Raw genomic sequence first — 18616 nt, forward strand, 5'->3', positions numbered from 1 at the left:
GAATCAATTTTGGGTCAACTCTTTTTCACTTTAAACCTATATTTCACAAAAGTTACCCGAATCCTGATCTAGACACCTCGGGAAGCATGCCAATGATTCCCTCGGGTCAAAATGAGCTAATCACTGCTCGGGAAAGGGCAAAAATATTGAAAGAGCTATAATGACCAAACGGGTCATTACAAGCTGTAAAACCGAGCTACTCACTACACACAAGTACAGCAGTTGAGCTGGCCCATGCTTTAGGTCAAATATTGAATGAGTGGTCTGTATCCTTCCCACATGCTTCCCACTATACCTAAAACATGTTGCAACATATTGTATATCACTTGGAAAAACCTAAAAATCACCCAAACAGTGCAGCCGTCACAAGACTCTCCAAGTGTTCAAAAAAGCTAATCACAAACTGAAGGACCTGTTTCCAACACTGAAGATGCTTTACTCTTTTAGTTTGTTTTAAGCTATGTTTCCTGTGCTTTAACTTGTAAACCTACTCTTCTCTTATAAGCAGTTGTTGTAGGTATTTCAAATTCTTAGTAGTTATTAGGCAGCTTACCTTTCAATCTTAAGTGGTACCCTTGGCTAGTTTAGTCTAAGATGTATTAGTTGGGTTTGGCTAGAGGTAGTCAACCGTAGTTTCCTTGGCTAGAGTTGGTCAAGTGGAGGAATTTGTAATTGGTGTATTGCAAAGGTTGAGGGACTATGGGAGTTAGTTCCTAAGTTACATAAGCGTTATTCTAAGGGTTGAGGGATTATGGGAGTTAGTTCCTAAGATTACGATAGGTTGTAATCTGAAGTTGCTCGTGTAGTGGAGTTAAAATCCTACTGGGGTAGGTCGTGATTTGTAATCCCTTGAGCAAGGAGTTTTTCACGGTAAAAATAATGTCTTCTTTACTTACTACATTGCATAAGGGAACTGGTACTCAACCAGGTCCCTCTATACATTGTTTGGTGGACGCATAGCCTACATCAATTGGTATCAGACCAGGTATTTTCTAAAAGGTTAACACCTAGAAATGGCTGCTCCACCCAATATGGAAGAAGGTCAATCTTTCACCAGTCCACCCAGAGTTAACGAGAAATACTATGGGTGGTGGAAGACTAGAATGCACGACTTCATCATGGCTGAAGACTCAGAGTTGTGGGATATCATCTGTGATGGCCCCTATATTCCAAAGACACACAAGTGAAGATGGTGTAAAATCCACTACCAAAACAAGGAAAGAGTACAATGATGCTGACAGGAAGGCAGTGGAGAAAAATTATAAAGACAAGAAGATCCTTGTGTGTAGAATAGGACCTGATGATACAATCGAGTCTCAGCGTGCTAAACTGCTAAAGAGTTCTGGGAAGCTCTTCAAACTTCCCATGAAGGAACAACACAAGTGAAGAACTCTAAGATCGACATGCTCACCGGAGAGTATGAAATGCTCAAAATGAAAGAGGGAGAATCTATTCACAATATGCACACTAGATTTACCTCTATTATAAATGAGCTTCATTCTCTAGGAGAGGACATCACAACTACTAAACTGGTGAGGAAGTTGCTTGGTGTTTTGCTAGATTCTTGGGAAAACAAGGTAAATGCTATTTCTGAAGCCCAAGACCTCACCAAGCTGACGGTCGATGAACTCATTGGAAACCTTAAAACCTATGAGATGAAGATGTCCTTGAAGAAGGATGAAAAGAATGAAGTAAAAAGAGAAAAGAGTCTTGCTCTCAAAGCTTCCAGAGAAGACTCATGTGATGATGAATCTGAGCTAGCATATCTCACATGAAGATTTATTAAACTGATCCGAAGAAGTTGTGGAATCTCGAAGGCAGAAAGCTCCAATGAGAAACTCCACGGGAAATGACTATCTCTGCCATAAGTGTGGTAGACCTGGTCACGTCGCCAAAAAGTGTTCTCTGAGTAAACAGGATAGTTATGACAGAACTGCAAGGAGAAACTAGCTTCCTGACAAAAGGTTTAGAAGAAAGGAAGTTGCTGATGAAATAGTAAAGCAGGCACTTGCTGCATTAAGGGACTCCTCCGGTGAGTCTAAAGATGAGAACGACAGAGGGGATACATCCGTGGTGGTCATTGAAGATGAAACCTCCAAGTATGAGTCTATCTTTGCACTCACGTCAAAGTCAGATTCAGACAATAGTGACGAGAGTGATGAAGTGGAAGAGGTAAATTTCTTGGAGGTAAAGAAAAATCTGAAAGCCTACTCTATAAATATACTCACGTTACTGTCAGGTGTGTCAATTGATGCCTATCATGCCCTTATTGCTGAAAAGGATGCACTAACTCTTGAAATCATTAATTCTGAACTTGAAAGAGACAATTTGTTGATGTTGATTGGAGAGATGAGAGAGCGTGTTGATGAGACCAATCAACTAAATATTATCTTGGAAGGTCAAATAAAAGGGGATACAGAAGCATCTCTTAAAGGGAAGGGTGAAGCTAGTAAAATTTACTTGGAGCTTGAAGATGAGATCAAAAATGCAAAACAAAGTCTCACTTCTGAAGGCGAGAGGAGGAAGTAATTGAAGGAAGACTCGAACAGAATTAAGCTTGATCTTGATAAAACTCTCAAGTGGACCTGGTCCTCTGATGTAATACCTCCATGTACAAGAGTAAAGAAAGTGGTAGGGAAGGGATTGGTTACAAAAAGACACCCAACAATCCCCACAGCAATTATATCTCTACCACTGAAAATTTGTTGTGCACTCATTGCAGGCAAACAGGTCACTACGAGGAGTCTTGCAAAGAAAGAATTGAATCCTTTAAGAGGAACAGAGACTTCATCAAAAGGAAAGTAAGTTTGATCACGAAAGGAACTGTTCTCAAAAGAAAGGACCTCAGAAGAAGAAAGGGAATGTGCTTCCTGTCTGGGCAAAAAGGAACTTAATCCATCCCTTTTATAACTATAAGGGACCCAAGCTGGTTTGGGTTCCCAAATCCAAACACTGACATCATGTGCAAGTTAAGGATAGAGAAAAAGAAGGTGGATATGATAGAAGAATGGGTATGCACACATGGGAGGTGCAGGACAGCATATGAACAAAGTACAAAACTGCTGCTCAGCACTGTCAAAACTATCCAGAGACCCGATCTCTTTGTGACTCAGGTTAATAGTTCTCTCAGTACCTTCATATGTTTTGAACTATTTAAGTGCCAAGTCGTTCAAGCGTCTTCTAATTCAAATTTCAAACCTTAAGTCTTCCAATCGACACTTCACTTCTGACCCAATCTATCTCGTCTCTCACACCTGTCCTAAAATGTCATCTCGGACACCTTAAATGCATCTCTCGTGTCTTTCTCTCTCTTCACTTACCAAAATTATCGGACCGTCGAACTTCTCATTCTCTCTTCTGTCCTATACAAGGCCGCCTGAACCAACTCCCATCTCATCACTCTTACCAAGTACAAATTTCTCAAAACCCTCCTTTAAGCCAAATCAAAATGAACTAAATTCAAGCTGATCGACATTTACAAAACAGAAGCTAACGTTAGTTTCCCCCCCACTAGGCAATGGTTCCATTCATAGGCACATTATATGTTTCCAAATAGCACATAATATGAGATACGGTATTTTTCGGATCATAGACCGTATTTGATATGGGGTAGTCTATCTATCGGGTTTGGACACGTCTAAAATATTCAAACCACCCGATCTACTTCGTATTTGGATTTGGCTTAGCTCTAACCTAGGCATATGCAAGAGTGAGCTTTTCAAACTGACCTTGGACCCCAGCGGACTACTCGGGGTAAACCATTGTCGGCCGTTGGGCGACAGCACACCAACTTAACGTTCAACATGTTCCAAAGAAAGAGTGTTTTGAGTTTTTTAGTGAAGGTTAGACCGTGATCCCGCGTATCCCCTTTAAAACCATACTTTTTGCCAGGAGTGGCAGAATTTATGATATGATATGAATGACAGTTCAAAATTGCGGAAATTAAACACATAAGCAATTAAATAAAGTTAAAATCACATTATATTTAAACCCTTATGATTAGAACCTAGGAAATCCCCAGCAGAGTCGCCATCTGTTACGGTTCACTTTTACGCGGGTGTATAAAACCTACTAAGAGGTTGTTGGTGCTCTAATTGGATTTTAGTATTTTTAGAGTTGCCACCTAATTTATTAAGGGAAATTAGAAAAACCAAGTTAAAAAGGATTTATCAAACAATAGAAAAATCCTTTTGAACCAAAGATCGAGGTAAGGGTTCTGATGATCTCCTAGGGAAGGTTTTACACAACCTAATATTTAAAAACCGTAGAATACGGTTGATCTATGAGCTTCAATATGTGATTAATGTATGTATTTGCTAAAATGTTAAACTTTTCACAAAAATGTCATTCATTTTTTATCATAAACTCAAGAAAATTTTTGGCAAAAACTCTCCTTAGAAAAGGGAGGTTTTGAGTTTAAAAATCCGCATAAATGTTCGACTCACTTTATATCCGGACTAGGACACACCCGGAATTTCTCCTGAGTAGATTCATTACTATTTTAGTCTTAATAAAATGAATTTAGTACTTACAGGTTTTATATATATAGTATAAGGAAAGTATGGAGTATATGTCCGATTTTGTATTGTAAAGAAAGAAAGTTTATTCAAGTCCATTTTTATCCATTTTTGAAGCTCAACAAGTCAACTTATATTCATACCCAAAGCCATCTTATCTCAATTTAGTCCAAGTGGATCTCCCTTTGTTTTTGGTCCTTAAGTGTTTTGGGCTTTCAGCCCACAATCAAAATGTTTGAGTCAAAAAGGTCTATTTCTGTTTCAAAAAAATCCCGAGTTCTCAACTCCTAATTTTTAGAATTTTTCCCAAGTGTTTGAAATGTTTTTATCAAGATAGATTCATCATCCGAACAGTCCTTAAGCCACATTTTCCATCTCTTCATCCCAAATTCATTTTTTTTGTTTTTAGTCTCAATAAGCAGTTTTTGGTTATGGCAGTGGGCTTGAGGCCCAAAATAAACTTCCAGATTTTGGCTAAAGGGCGGAAGGCCCAAAATTAATTACTACTTAATCTCTTTGAAATCTTTAAACTATATCAAACCAAACCCTTTTCTTTTTAAAACATCATTAGTCCAAATTAATTGTCAATTTTCATGCAAAGCTATATTAACCGACTTTTGAAAAGAAAAAAAAAGGATTTTGGCAACTTCATAATATACTATGTGTTTCCTAAGTTCTACACATGCATAAGGGTTTCAATAGTCTTTCGAGTCTTTGCAAGTATACAATCATACATAAATTGAAAAAATAAAAAGAGAAAGTTAGGCTGGTGGGCCTACCTAAGCCCATCAGTTGGCTATTTTTACCCATAGCTGGGCCTTCAACTAAATATTAGCTTCCCTTTCATATTTTTTCTCCCTTTCCTCAGGTCCGGACTCGATTTCAAAGAAGGAGTTGGGCCTCAGGCCTAACAGGTTAATGCTATGGAAGGCGGCCCAAGTGGCCTGTGCGGTTTTACATGAGACACAAAGGGGAAAAGAGAGGATAAGGATTAGAAGGTGTTTACACTAATACAAAGCTAATTAAGTGCGTATAATTCATGTGTATAAAAAAAACAAAGTACAAAATATGAAATATAGACCCTAAGATAAGCCAAACGATACAAACAAAAGCGCAATTTAATCTAGTCCTTTTAAACAAGTGTAGACTGGCCCAAATGTAGAAGGAGGCATGACCAGAAACAAAACAAGTTTAACATGGCGAGTCAAATAGGGACCAGGTTTGGAATTCTTCTAAGTGGTATACCATATATATACTAGATATACAGGTTCATATATACCTTAGGTATACAAAGCTTGTACCTGTCTGGTATACATTGGTATACCTTCTATATGCACAGCTTATATTCAAATAAAACAATTATGTAGACTTTACAGAAGACCCAGTTATGGCTACTCATCAGGTCATGATACATTTAGACAAAACATAGAGGCAGTTTTAAAGATAGAATGCAAGGGATATTCACAATATTCAAGGTTTAAGTATTGACAGGATGCAGTAATGTATAAATGGCACTTAGCATGACTATACACAAAGTGTCTAAACTATTCTTGAGAGACAAACATTCAGCCCGGCCAAGTATCATGCAAGTTTCAAAGGACAGAGGGAGATGTAATATTCATATAAACCAAACAATCATAGGCATGAATGTTGACAGTGTTAATCGACAACAAGCAAGCAAGTATAAGACAAGATCCTCACTCTTCCCCGCATGAAGACATACATATTTAGGTGATCTATTCTCATATAACCATAAGAAAACACAGAGACATGATTTCAAGTAATAGTCTAGCAAACATCAAAGTTTAGATTTGAATGGGGTTTTTGGAGAAAAATATGCACTTAGCATGTTCATGTGACATTTTAAAATGACCATCATGCATCCGAGAACAAAACAGGTTAACATTTGAACAAGGTATGCACATTTGACATGCCATTTTCATCAAGTAAGACATATAAACATATTGCTAATGATGGCAATCCCTCAGTATTAGTTTAAAATTATGCATAACCCTCAAAAGATCATGTTAGACTATACACTAATGATGTAGACAGGGATATGCATTTCAACACTGATGAAGATGATACAAAGACCATGTGTAATGACAAGTTCAAATCCTTGGAAATATACAAGCAAATAATGCAAACAGGCATGCAGTATGACCAAATCCACTATGAACCTCAAAGAGACGTCAACCAGCCACTATAGGCATACAAATCTCATTTAAACAACCATAAGACACATGTTTGGATCATACAGGATTCCTATAAACTGGTTTAGACTTCACTAACCACAGATAATACCAAGGTCTGTAAATAGGTAACTTAAAAACATGTGATTGATCATTTGCAGCTGGATTTTAGATCAAAAGGCTCAGTTAAGGTGATTCAACCTTCATTTTAAAACCAAATCCTTGAACTCACATTAACCACATACATCCTACACTGCTATATACATCACCAGTTAACAAAAGTCATGCTTAAACTCAAATTTAGACATGTAACATGTATATTTCAACAAACCAAGTCAAACCATTTGCCACACAGACCCCATACTAATCATAAGATGACTCACAACCCTTTAAGTATCATTGAACCCAACCACGTAAGTATTTAACAGATGCATATTCTATTTTTGATTTTAGGCATACAACACAGTTTGTAGTAATGCATTTAACAAGACTATAGAGTTAATAGGGAAAATACTAGCTAAATATGGTTTTAGAGCTACTGTTACTACATTTAACGTGATGGAGATTGTTCAATTTGAGCATACAATAACAAAAGATTAGACATGATCTCACTTGACTAGTACACATAACCAAAGTTGAAACAAACATAGTGCCAATTTAAGCTAATCACTGAACATGCTAGATCTCAACTAGAGGAAGATTAAGCTAGCAAAAAATAACATAAACAGAGATCAGATACTTCATAACATGGTAAAACTCAACAAGACAAGAGAACATGATCCAAACAGGCTTGACACTTGACACATGTGGACTTGAGTCATTTACAGTATCACTACATTTAATCAGTCTATTTTATCTAATCTGAAACAATAACTAATCAATAGGATTATAAACTGCATACAAACACATCACACATCTAAAGCGAGATAGTAATTTAAGACAAAAAAAATAAAGAGAGGGCAAGAAGATTACCTTTTGCTTGCGCAGCCTGGGAAGAGATCGAACTTGAAAGCTTTTTTGCTTCCTCAACCCCCAACACTTAACCACAAACAAGTAAGAAACAATTAACTTTGAAAATTTTAAACTTAGCCGAATAGTTAAAGGTCTCAATAATCAGAAACCCTAGGTAATTCCACTTTTTTTAGTATAGTGGTATATCAGTATGCCCAAAAACTGTCTAACATAGCGAATTAGGGGGTTCTATAAAAATTTTGAAACCCTAGCTCATTTCCGATATGGGAGTTCTGCAATTTGAGAATTTCACCTCTCAACGCCACATCCAATGGCTGAGGATCAAATATTCAAAACGAATCAAAGATCAGATTTGACCCAAAAGTGGTCAATCCGCATGGTTTTTCAAGAACCAATAAAAATAGTGAACTTTAATCACAACAAAACAAACACTATTAAGGTTTTTCTCAGTTCTAGTCATTGCAATATAGAAAAATCACAAAGGGATGGGGGTAATACCTTGTTTGGGGTTGCGTTTGGTGAAAATAGTTGAAGCATTTAATACTTTTCTCCATTTGGCCATACCAGGCCTAGAGAAAACAGCGTATGCCTGTCATATTGCCAAAAATGGCGATAATGACGAGAGGAAAGAGAAGGAAAAGGGGGCCCGCTAGGGTTTACCTTCTCATATGGGTGAGGACCCTTAAGGTTCATTTGGTTACTGAAGACAAATGAAAAGAGAAGGGTCTTTCCCTCTTTTTGTTGATGCATTGGGCCGGGTCATAGTTTTAATGGACCGGGCTCCGTCCAAATTTTAAGGGGAAGGAAAGGACAGGAATATATATATATATATATATATATATATATATATATATATATATATATATATATATATATATATATATATATATATATATACATGTTATATACACGTATGTATTTATACACGGGTGTATATCCGTGTCTATATGTATATGGGGGTAAATATGCAATATTTAACAAATAGCCAAATTTGAAACAATGTTCATTAATTGAACATTTAAATTATGACTAGATTATAACTAGTTGACCAATTAAAAGCTAATTTTTGCAAAAATAACCTCAATTGACTTAAACCACGGAATTTGGCTATTTCAATTAAGATCAGGTTTGTAATAATGCCCTTAATTGATTTAAACCAACTAATTTGGCTATTTTAATTAAGGCCAGAATTAACTAACAATTCATTAGTTCAATTGTAGCCATTATTAGCCTTGTAGCAAACAATCTATGGAACCTAAACACCATTAAACACTTGATTAATTATTATTATTAACTCTAATAAACAACACAAAGGCACATCAAATATGCAAAATTAAGAATTGAGGGGTAGAAATGATTAATTCATTTAATTAATCAGATTCCTTGAATTAGACAGGATGAAATGTTTGCTAATTGATCTTATCTGGTAATTTTAACAATTAAATGAATAATTGTTTTCAAATGATCTTCTTGATTGACTTTAGCAAATGGCTCATAATTATTGCAAAATATGTAAATTAATTTCCAAATAATTTTTAGAATCATAGAAATAATTTTGCCAAAAGAAATGGCAAAGTATTATCTAAATAATTTTATAAAAATCATTTTGATTTGTAGAAAATACATATTTCACTTTTTTTAATATCCAAGGACTCTGGGTAATTAAAATAAATTATGAGAGGTCAAAAATTATGTGTCAACAGAAGATTCTCTTTGGGATGATGATTGATGTAACTTGGAAGAGGAGATTGGGATGAAAGAACTTTGGGAGATGGTGGAATTTTAAAAGTGGACTCATCTTCTTACTCCACCGGCTCCTTGTGTGTATGAAGCTGAAGTCATGGAACTGTATACAAATCTACTTCATCTTGATGACAGTGCTATGGCCCTAACAGTGAATGTGACACGCTTAAAGCTCACCGGCGTTACTAGCCGAAATTTTGGGAGTACCAACCGAAGGGCTGAGGGATGTGACTAGAGGGGCTTCCACCTCCTTTAAAAATGTGATTGTTAAGGAAAGGAGGTCAGAGGATCTCGAGCCCACTTGTCAACTGGTTTTCGAGTTTGTGGACAAGGTGCTCATACCAAGAAATAGAAGGGATAGCAGTGTCACTTCAGAACATATGGTACTCATGGAAGCTTTGTCAACTCTTGAACCAATCAATCTGCCAGCAATCATGATCAACCACATGATCAATGCAGTGAACACTAGTGAAAATGATTCTGGTCTTCCTTACGACTTTTTTCTGACAAAGGTCCTTCGTCATTTTAATGTGAGTACTGGCAAAGCCACCTTGGGAACAGAAGAGAATATGATCTCCACAGTTATTCTGGAAGATTATGAGTGTGTCCCTAAAGGAGCAGGCTCCACCATCTATGTTCTCATCAAAGCCCTGAAGGCAGCACATGAAGAAATTAAGCAGTTGAAAGGTGAGAATGCTCTTCTGAGGGATCAGTTGAAAATCAAAGTGGAAGATCTCAGGAACCAAATGCTCCAAGCTCAGGGAGCATATATTGAGAAAATTGAAAATCTTCTTCAAGCCTTGGATCACCCCCAGTAATCAGTTCCCAGCATTTTCCTCCAGTCTCTGTTCCCTTCCCTTGTCCTCCCTTAGTTGATGTCTTAACCCCCATGTTCTCTACCTTTCTTATCTGACTGGCACATAGTAGTTTACTTTGACATATGCTTGTACTGTTTGAACTACTTCTTGAGCTTTTACATTGTTTTTATGTGCCTCTCTTATAAAAGAATATGATACCATCCCCCACTTTTGGCGCACTTGTTTGATGAGCTAAGCCTAAGCGCCATATAAGTCAAAAGCTAGCCTGAGACCTAAAAAAGCAAGGTCGAAATCCATCCCTCTTTTTCCTATATTTGACTAGTAGGGCTAATGAACGACCCTTTGATCCGGAATGATTGGGCGTAAAGCGTCTGTAGGTGGCTTTTTAAGTCCGCCGTCGCCCGCATAGCTTCGGATTCCCAGAGAGAGTAGAATAGAAGAGTCCGTCGACTCTTTTTTGTTTTAGAAGGTTTAAATAAGTGTACGTAGACGCAAAGTAGTGTGTTTCTTCTTTTTCTTTGTTTGGTGGAGATCTACTCCTATCCCAAGTAGATTGCTTTTTTTGGGTGTGTTTGCATGTATCACTAGTAGTCTTCAATGCTTCCGTTGTTAACTTTGTAATGTTGTGTTTAGTTGTGTGGCTTGTCTATGTGTGTGTAAGCTTCCTATTTGATGTAGAGTCTTCCTCTGGTTCTTCCCGTCTCTAGTACAGATCAAATCACAGGATCTCTGTATGTATGCGCTGAGGAGCTATATCTCCCGGACGAAGGACTTCTAAACCCTGATTTCCGGACTATTGCTTGCTTGCTCTTGTTGACTCTTCTTGTAATATTCTCTACTTGTACCTCTTACTAGCTGCACTGTGGTTGCTTTTCTGATGATGCCAAAATGGGGAAGATCATGAATATTGTGCACATGTTATGAGAAAGAAAGCAGTAGATGTGTTGGCTGACATATTGTGCATATGTTGTGTGAAAGAATGCAGTGGATGTGCTGGCTGACATACCGTGACTAAGGAGGAAGAACTGGAAGATTGATATGTGCCAAAATTGAAACACCCTTTAGTGGGTGACCTGGTCTTCTGGTTTACAGAGAAAATGTATTTTTTTGCTAACATATTGCAGGTGCATTGAAAATGATAGTCTGCGTCGCAGGGGGAACAAGTGCGATCTGGTTCTCAAGGGGAACATTGTTTATGAGTTTGTCATCATCAAAAAGGGGGAAATTGATAAGCTCAAGTGCATTCGTGTTTTGATGATTGTCAAACTGATTCAGAACCAGATAGAGACCTGGTCTGTGATCTGCTCTCTGTGCATCTTCCACGGTAAGTAGAGAGAGCTGTAAAGTCAAGCTACTCACTACACACAAGTACAGCAGTTGAGCTGGCCCATGCTTTAGGTCAAATATTGAATGAGTGGTCTTTGTCGATCCCACATGCTTCTCACTATATATACAACATGTTGCAACATATTGTGTATCACTTGGAAAACCTAAAAATCACCCAAAAGGTGTAGCCGTCACAAGACTCTCCAAGTGCTCAACAAAGCTAATCACAAACTAAAGGACCTGTTTCCAACACTGAAGATGCTTTATTCTTTTAGTTTGTTTTAAGCTTTGTTTCATATTCTTTATCTTGTAGCCTTACTATTCTCTTATAAGAAGTTGTTGTAGGTATTTCAAATTCTTAGTAGTTGTTAGGCAGTTTACCTTTCAATCTATCAAGTGGTACCGTTGGCTAGTTTAGTCTAAGGTGTATTAGTCGGGTTTGGCTACAGGTAGTCAACCTTAGTTTCCTTGGCTAGATTAGTCAAGTGGAGGAGTTTGCAATCAGTGTATTGCAAAGGTTGAGGGACTACGGAAGTTAGTTCCTAGGTTACATAAACGGTATTGTAAGGGTTGAGAGATTATGGGAGTTAGTTCCTAAGCTTACGATAGGTTGTAATCTGAAGTTTCTCGGATAGTGGAGTTGAAATCCTACTAGGGTAGGTCGTGGTTATTAATTCCTTGAGCAAGGAGTTTTCCACGGTAAAAACAGTTCCTTCTGTACTTACTGCATTGCGTAAGGGAACTAGTACTCAACCAGGTCCCTCCATACATTGTTTGGTGGGCGCATAGCCTACATCATGAGTAGTATTATTGAAATATGGGTATTGTTAGTTTCGGAATCTAATTTAGAATAACAATCTAATAGACTTTGACCGTTTCGAGGCGATTCGTAAAGGGAAGGCTCAAGTCGGATAACTCGTGGCACCTACTCGGCACTGAGTTATGTTACGGCTTACCCTATGGTTAGACTCTAGTTAATGAGTCATATGTAAATGTTATCAATGGACAGGGAAGGCATGATAGGCCTTCGGGCATGGTATGGAGGTAAAATCCAACTAGGTTGGTATTGTCAGCAGTTATGTGGGTTTGCGCCATATTTGCTATATTTGTGACTTGTGTTTGGATTCATCACTCTCTTGATATCGCACTTATCATCTGGAAAAGAAGGACTATGAAAATGATATGAATTGTGATGTGTACTTCATGGCGAGTAAAATCGATGAGATTTGATATGATTTACTGTTGATGTTGACACCATGCATGGCATGCATTCTTATTACATATGATGATTTGATATGAATTGTGATTGGAAATAATGATAAGTGAGAGACCATAGGATCCGAGGTATTTGCTGGAGAGCGTAAAAGAGAGATGAGAGTCTGTGATCTGAGGTTGTTGCCAGAGCAAAAATGTGTGCTAGTGATCCGAGGTCATTTACCGGAGCGAGAGAGTGCTCGTGCCCGAGGTCATTTGTCAGGACGAGGGGTATATGAACTTCGCGGATTCCCCATGGGTCATGGCTATGAGGCATTGCCCATAGCATGTGTGTACAGATTGGAAAATTGGCCAGTGCATTGCATATACATTCACTTATTTATCTTTGACTGTGTACATGACATTTTATACATTTGGCTGATCTTATACCTCGACTGATATTGCACTTTTGACTAATCTTGTACTTGAGACTGCTCATTGACTGTACTTAATCACTTATCTTTCTATCTGTTAGTTTCTTTCCTTTATATATGTAAACTAATTGTTGTCGGCCTATGATGCTTACCAGTACTAGTGTTGTATTGATAATACTCTTGCTGCACTTTTTCCTTGAGTGCAGCGTTCATCGCTGGTTCTACCTCTTGGCCTACCGAGTAATCTCGAGACCTACTTACCAAAGTTTCCAGGGTGAGCTACTGGATGGATCTACAGCTCGGAGACCCCTTCTTATACCTGTCTTTCCCTTTACACTTGAGACACTTATTATCATATATTTATGAGTCTAGTTCTAGTATTCAGACATTGTACCAAAGGACAGTGGCTCTTGTACTAGCATCCAGACTAGATCCTTGGGTTGTAGTATTTCTTATTTCCGCACTTACATTATTATCTGGTATATCTATTGAGACCTAGTTTATTCCTATTTTTCACATCCGCATTTGACTTATAGCATGATACGAGAGAAGGGTTCACCCACCAGGGGGTTAGCGTGGGTGCCCTCACAATTCACAAGTTGGTTCGTGACAAAGTTGGTATCAGAGCTCTAGGTTACCAATCTTACAAGTACAAGAGCAATGTCTAGTAGAGTCTTGCGGATCGGTAGGATGAGCTCCGTACTTATCTGCGAGAGGCTATAGGACATTTTGAAAATTTCCAATTCTTTCATTCCTTTCGTGCTGCTTTATTCAAATTGGTATCTAGAAGATTCAAATTGGTATCTGACTTCACTTCTATTCTCTCGCAGATAATGAGAACATGTGCGACTATTGCGAGGGATGAGGTGCCCGCGCTCGCTGCTAGGGCCGGAGCACGAGATTGACGTCGAGCGAGAGGCCATGGCAGAGGCAGAAGCCATGATGCAGCTGTTGAAACCTAATTTTTATCCTCCCATAATTCATTTTTGATTACTCAGAGTCCTTGGATATCAAACGGAGTGAAATGTGTATTTTCTATAAGTCAAAATGATTTTATAAAATTGTTTCGATAATATTTTGCCATTTCATTAGGCAAAATAACTTCAATGATATTATAAATCATTTAGAAATTAATTTACACATTTTTCATAATTAATGTGGAGTGTTTTCTGAATTTAACCAAAAAATGATAATTTAAAACAATTATTTATTTAATTGTTAAATCTACCAGAAAATCAGTTAGCAAGCATTTTACTCCATTTTAATTCAAGAAATCTGATTAATTAAATGAATTAATCATCTTACCCCTCAATCCTTAATTTTGCATATTCATTTGCATTTGAACAATTTTTAGAGTTAATCATGATTAATCAAGTGTTTAATTGTGGTTAATTTTATAAATTGCTTGCTATATGGTTGCTTGTGGCCATGATTGAAATAATCAATTGTTGGTTAACTCTGGCCTTAATTGAAATAGCCAATTTCCATGGTTTAAGTTAATCGTGGTCACTATTGTAAAATTAGCCTTTAATTGTTTGATTAAGTTCAATTAAACGGCCTTAATTGGAATAGCCAAATTCATGGTTTAAGCCAATTGAGGTCATCATTGAAAAACTAGCCTTTAATTGCTTGATTAGGCTAAATATGGCCATAATTTAAAAGACCAATTTCATGGTTAAACTTAATTGAGGCTATATTTGCAACTCAAGTCCATTTGCATATTAACCATGTTCATTAGTTTGGTTAATTAGTTAATTAAGTTGTATTTGGCCTTTAATTAAAGAACTTAATTCATTAATTGTTTAAGTTATGGCCATTTGTTAAATTGAGCGTTTGAGTCTTGACATATATACACACATATACACGGATATACATGTATATCATGTATATAAATGTGTATATATATGATTACTTACATCCTTTAAATTCGGTAATTCTGACCGACTTTACGTTAAAGTGGGGTAATACCCTTATTCCTCCATTTTTCATCAACCAAATGCACCCCTCCTTTTCTCTCTCAAGGGTTGCGAAGGAAACCCTAGCCGCCAAGGTTTCTTGCCTTTCTCTCTCCTCATCATATTGCTGGAAATGGCAAAATTGAAGGGCCCACATTGGCATTATGGCTTTTGTGTGTTTGAGAATGGAAAGAGCATTTATTGTTCTTCCATTTCTCAACTAAAACCACCGAGATTCAGCCCCAAACGCGATATAACCACCCTCTCTCTTCTACTTTTTCTGCAAAGCAACGGTCTTTGACTGATTTCTTTAATGGATTTTGTTGTATTGTGATTTTGAACCTACAAATTCTATTGGTTCATGAAGAACCATACGAATTGACCTTGCTTGGGTCAAATCCGTCCCTTCATACGTTTGTTGGATTGAATCTTAGCCGTTTGAAAGAGCAAATCACAGATTTGCCAAAGTCCCACATATGTTGAAGCTAGGGTTTGTCTCAAAATTGGGGTTCTATATAAAGAACCCCCAAATCACATTGTTTTAAAAAAAAAAAAAAAAGGAACTTTTATATAGAATATCACTTGCATATTCACAAAATCGAAATACCTAGGGTTTCTAGCAATTTTTGCTTAAGACTTTTTATTTTTCGATTAGTCAAAGTTTTAAAGTTTGTCTTTTCTTTTGTGTGTGGCAGAGTTGGGATTTGAGTAGCAAAAGGGTCTCCAAGTTTGTTCTCGACAAAGGCTGCACATCAAAAAGGTAATTACCTCCTTTTTTATTTTTTAATAGTCATTCAAGTGTTTTATTACTATTTGTGTTATTTGTTCAGTTAGTTAGTTAGTTATTTGTTAGTTAGTTCCTGTTTGTAGTGTTCTAGTTGCATGATGCTTGTTTAATCTTAGATTAATCTTGTTCTAGTTCATTTATATAGTTGTTTAGCTTCTATATGCAAGTTGGATTATTCATGTGCTAGATATAGGTTACATGACTTATATGTCACATGTTAGTTTAGATTGGTATTTTGCTAATCATGTTTATGTGCTTAGTTGTTTCTAGGATTAGTTAGTTCATTCATGTCTTATTCTGATTAGCCATAAGTTATTTAACCTATAGCTGCTTGATCATGGTCTGTTTGTTTAATAAATAACCAACCATATGTATTAGCTAGCCTGTAGTTTGCTTAATCATGCCTTTGTATGCTATCTGCATGTCAGTTTGGGTCCATTATGCTTTATATGCTAGTTTAGTTGAGATCTTGTTGTTATGAAAGTTTAGTACAATTATGTATGCTCATTTAGATGCTTTCTAGCTAAGCTTTTGTTTGATATGGTAGCTTAGTATGACTATGAATGTTGTTTCAGTTGAAGTCTCTTACATAGTAGCTTAGTATAAGCATGACTGCTTTTGTATGCTGTCTTAGTTGTTGGCATCAGTTTGACTTAAGCTTTATCTGCCTTTTAAGTCATGGAACTTAGTTTGAAACATGGTATATACTTTATTATTTGACTAGAACATGTTGTTAAGGTCAACTGAAAATCAAGAAATGAGTTTATCATGTTGGACTAAGTCACGAGCTTGTTTTCTGAGTCCCCCTAGCTATATTGGAAATGTCCACCTTTGTTTGTATTGTTTGAATCCTCTGGACATGAGCTCATACCTGAATGTGGCTTAATTGAATCAAATGCATGACTTCTATGTTGTATAATGTAAATCCCTACATGTGTAGCTAGTGTGTCCAATATATGTCTTTCTGTTAGTCAACTATAAGAGGTATTATGTGCATAATAGTTCTAAATTAATATGCTAAGTCTGGTATAGGTTTCTTAAGGTTCAATATTGACTGATTAATCTTAGAATGTTAGTTACATATAAAAAATTCTCACTCTTTGATGTATCTGAACCTGTCTCCCTCATTTCTGCACACTTGTTATCCTTGAAGCATCATATGAATTTGTAAAGTTGTTTTATTCTCAGAAATGCAGTATGCACTTAGAATGCTTTTGCTTTATTGATCTTTTACATGGAATATGTTTACTCTACTCTTTATATGAGAATGTCACTGAAAATGAATGACTTGGTGTGCCTATTTGTCTTGTTTGCATCTCTGTCCTGTTCATATTTTGATTCAGCTTTGTCTGAGGTTTCTTATCATAACTAAACTCATGTGATCTTGCACCTGTGACCTTGTCTGTTGTTTGTTTGTGCATCTACACTTAATGTAAACCTTGTTAAGAACTTGTGACATATACTTAAGTAATAAAGGAATACTGTGAGGCTGTCATTTGGGATTCGGGTGACCATGGGTGTGACTTACCCAGGGCCAGGAAGGAGGGCGATAGGGCTTTGAGTTTCAAGTCAAACTCAGCCTAGTCTCCTTCATTCCAAGTTGTTGGGGTTCCTTATGTGGATTTCATGCCTCATGGGACCCTCTGAGTTTAAAATAAGTAGGGGTCTATGTATGCTGCATATTAAGTCACTCTTTGAAGGGTAAAAATGACATGAAATGCCTTAATTTTTCAAACAATGCATTAATGGTCTATTGGCTTCTGATTTCTACTTTTATGTATACCATGTTGCATTTCCTCTTCTCCTTCTTTTGGTGTAGTTTCTATACCTTCAAATATAGTCTTAAAATGTCAAGTAGAAGTGGATACACCTTTCTCTAAATATGGGTACTGATTTCTATTTAGATATGCAAAGGATATACCTGAACATACTTGATATGCAAGGATATACCTGAACATACCAGGTATATACAGTTCTGTATACTCTGAGTGTATGGAGACTTATATATTTGGTATAAATATGGCATATCACCTATATAGGCCTATAACTGCTACCTTTGCATTTTTAATTTTTGCCTGATTTGGGTTTGCTCCCCTACCTTTTGATTGCATTGGGCCTCTTTTGTCACGACCCAACCACGTAGGCCGTGACTAGTGCCCGAGCTGGGCACACGTATACACCTGTTACCTATGGTCTTATAATACTTAGCATGATCGATCCGACATACAGTACAAAGAACAAGTCGTATGCATACTAAAGCTATCGCCCTCCGAAGAGTCACAACCTTTAATGAAGTTAATGTCGCGCGAAAGCGGGCGAGGCCGTCATTTGTATATATGTATATATGGGGAAACGTCCCAACAAAACATAAGTCGAGAAGGCTACCTTTATACACACATCTGCCATGATAAACATATATATCTACGCAAGCCGACAAGGGGCTGACCACAAATGGGTAAGCTGGCACAAGTCATGACCATACAATAAAACAACAACCACACACGAACCCACACGTTGGACCGTACACTCTAAGAGTGACAACGACATCATATGACGGGTCAGGCCCCCGTCGTACCCTGAACGACAACATATGAGCATACCAAAAGGCTATACCACGAAACTATGCTCCGGAACAAAGGAGCACTCTGAAATAGCTGAGTAAATATCCTAGGCGGCGT

This window comes from Lycium ferocissimum, chromosome 12 (genome assembly GCF_029784015.1).
Source record: "Lycium ferocissimum isolate CSIRO_LF1 chromosome 12, AGI_CSIRO_Lferr_CH_V1, whole genome shotgun sequence".
Lineage (NCBI taxonomy): Eukaryota > Viridiplantae > Streptophyta > Magnoliopsida > Solanales > Solanaceae > Lycium > Lycium ferocissimum.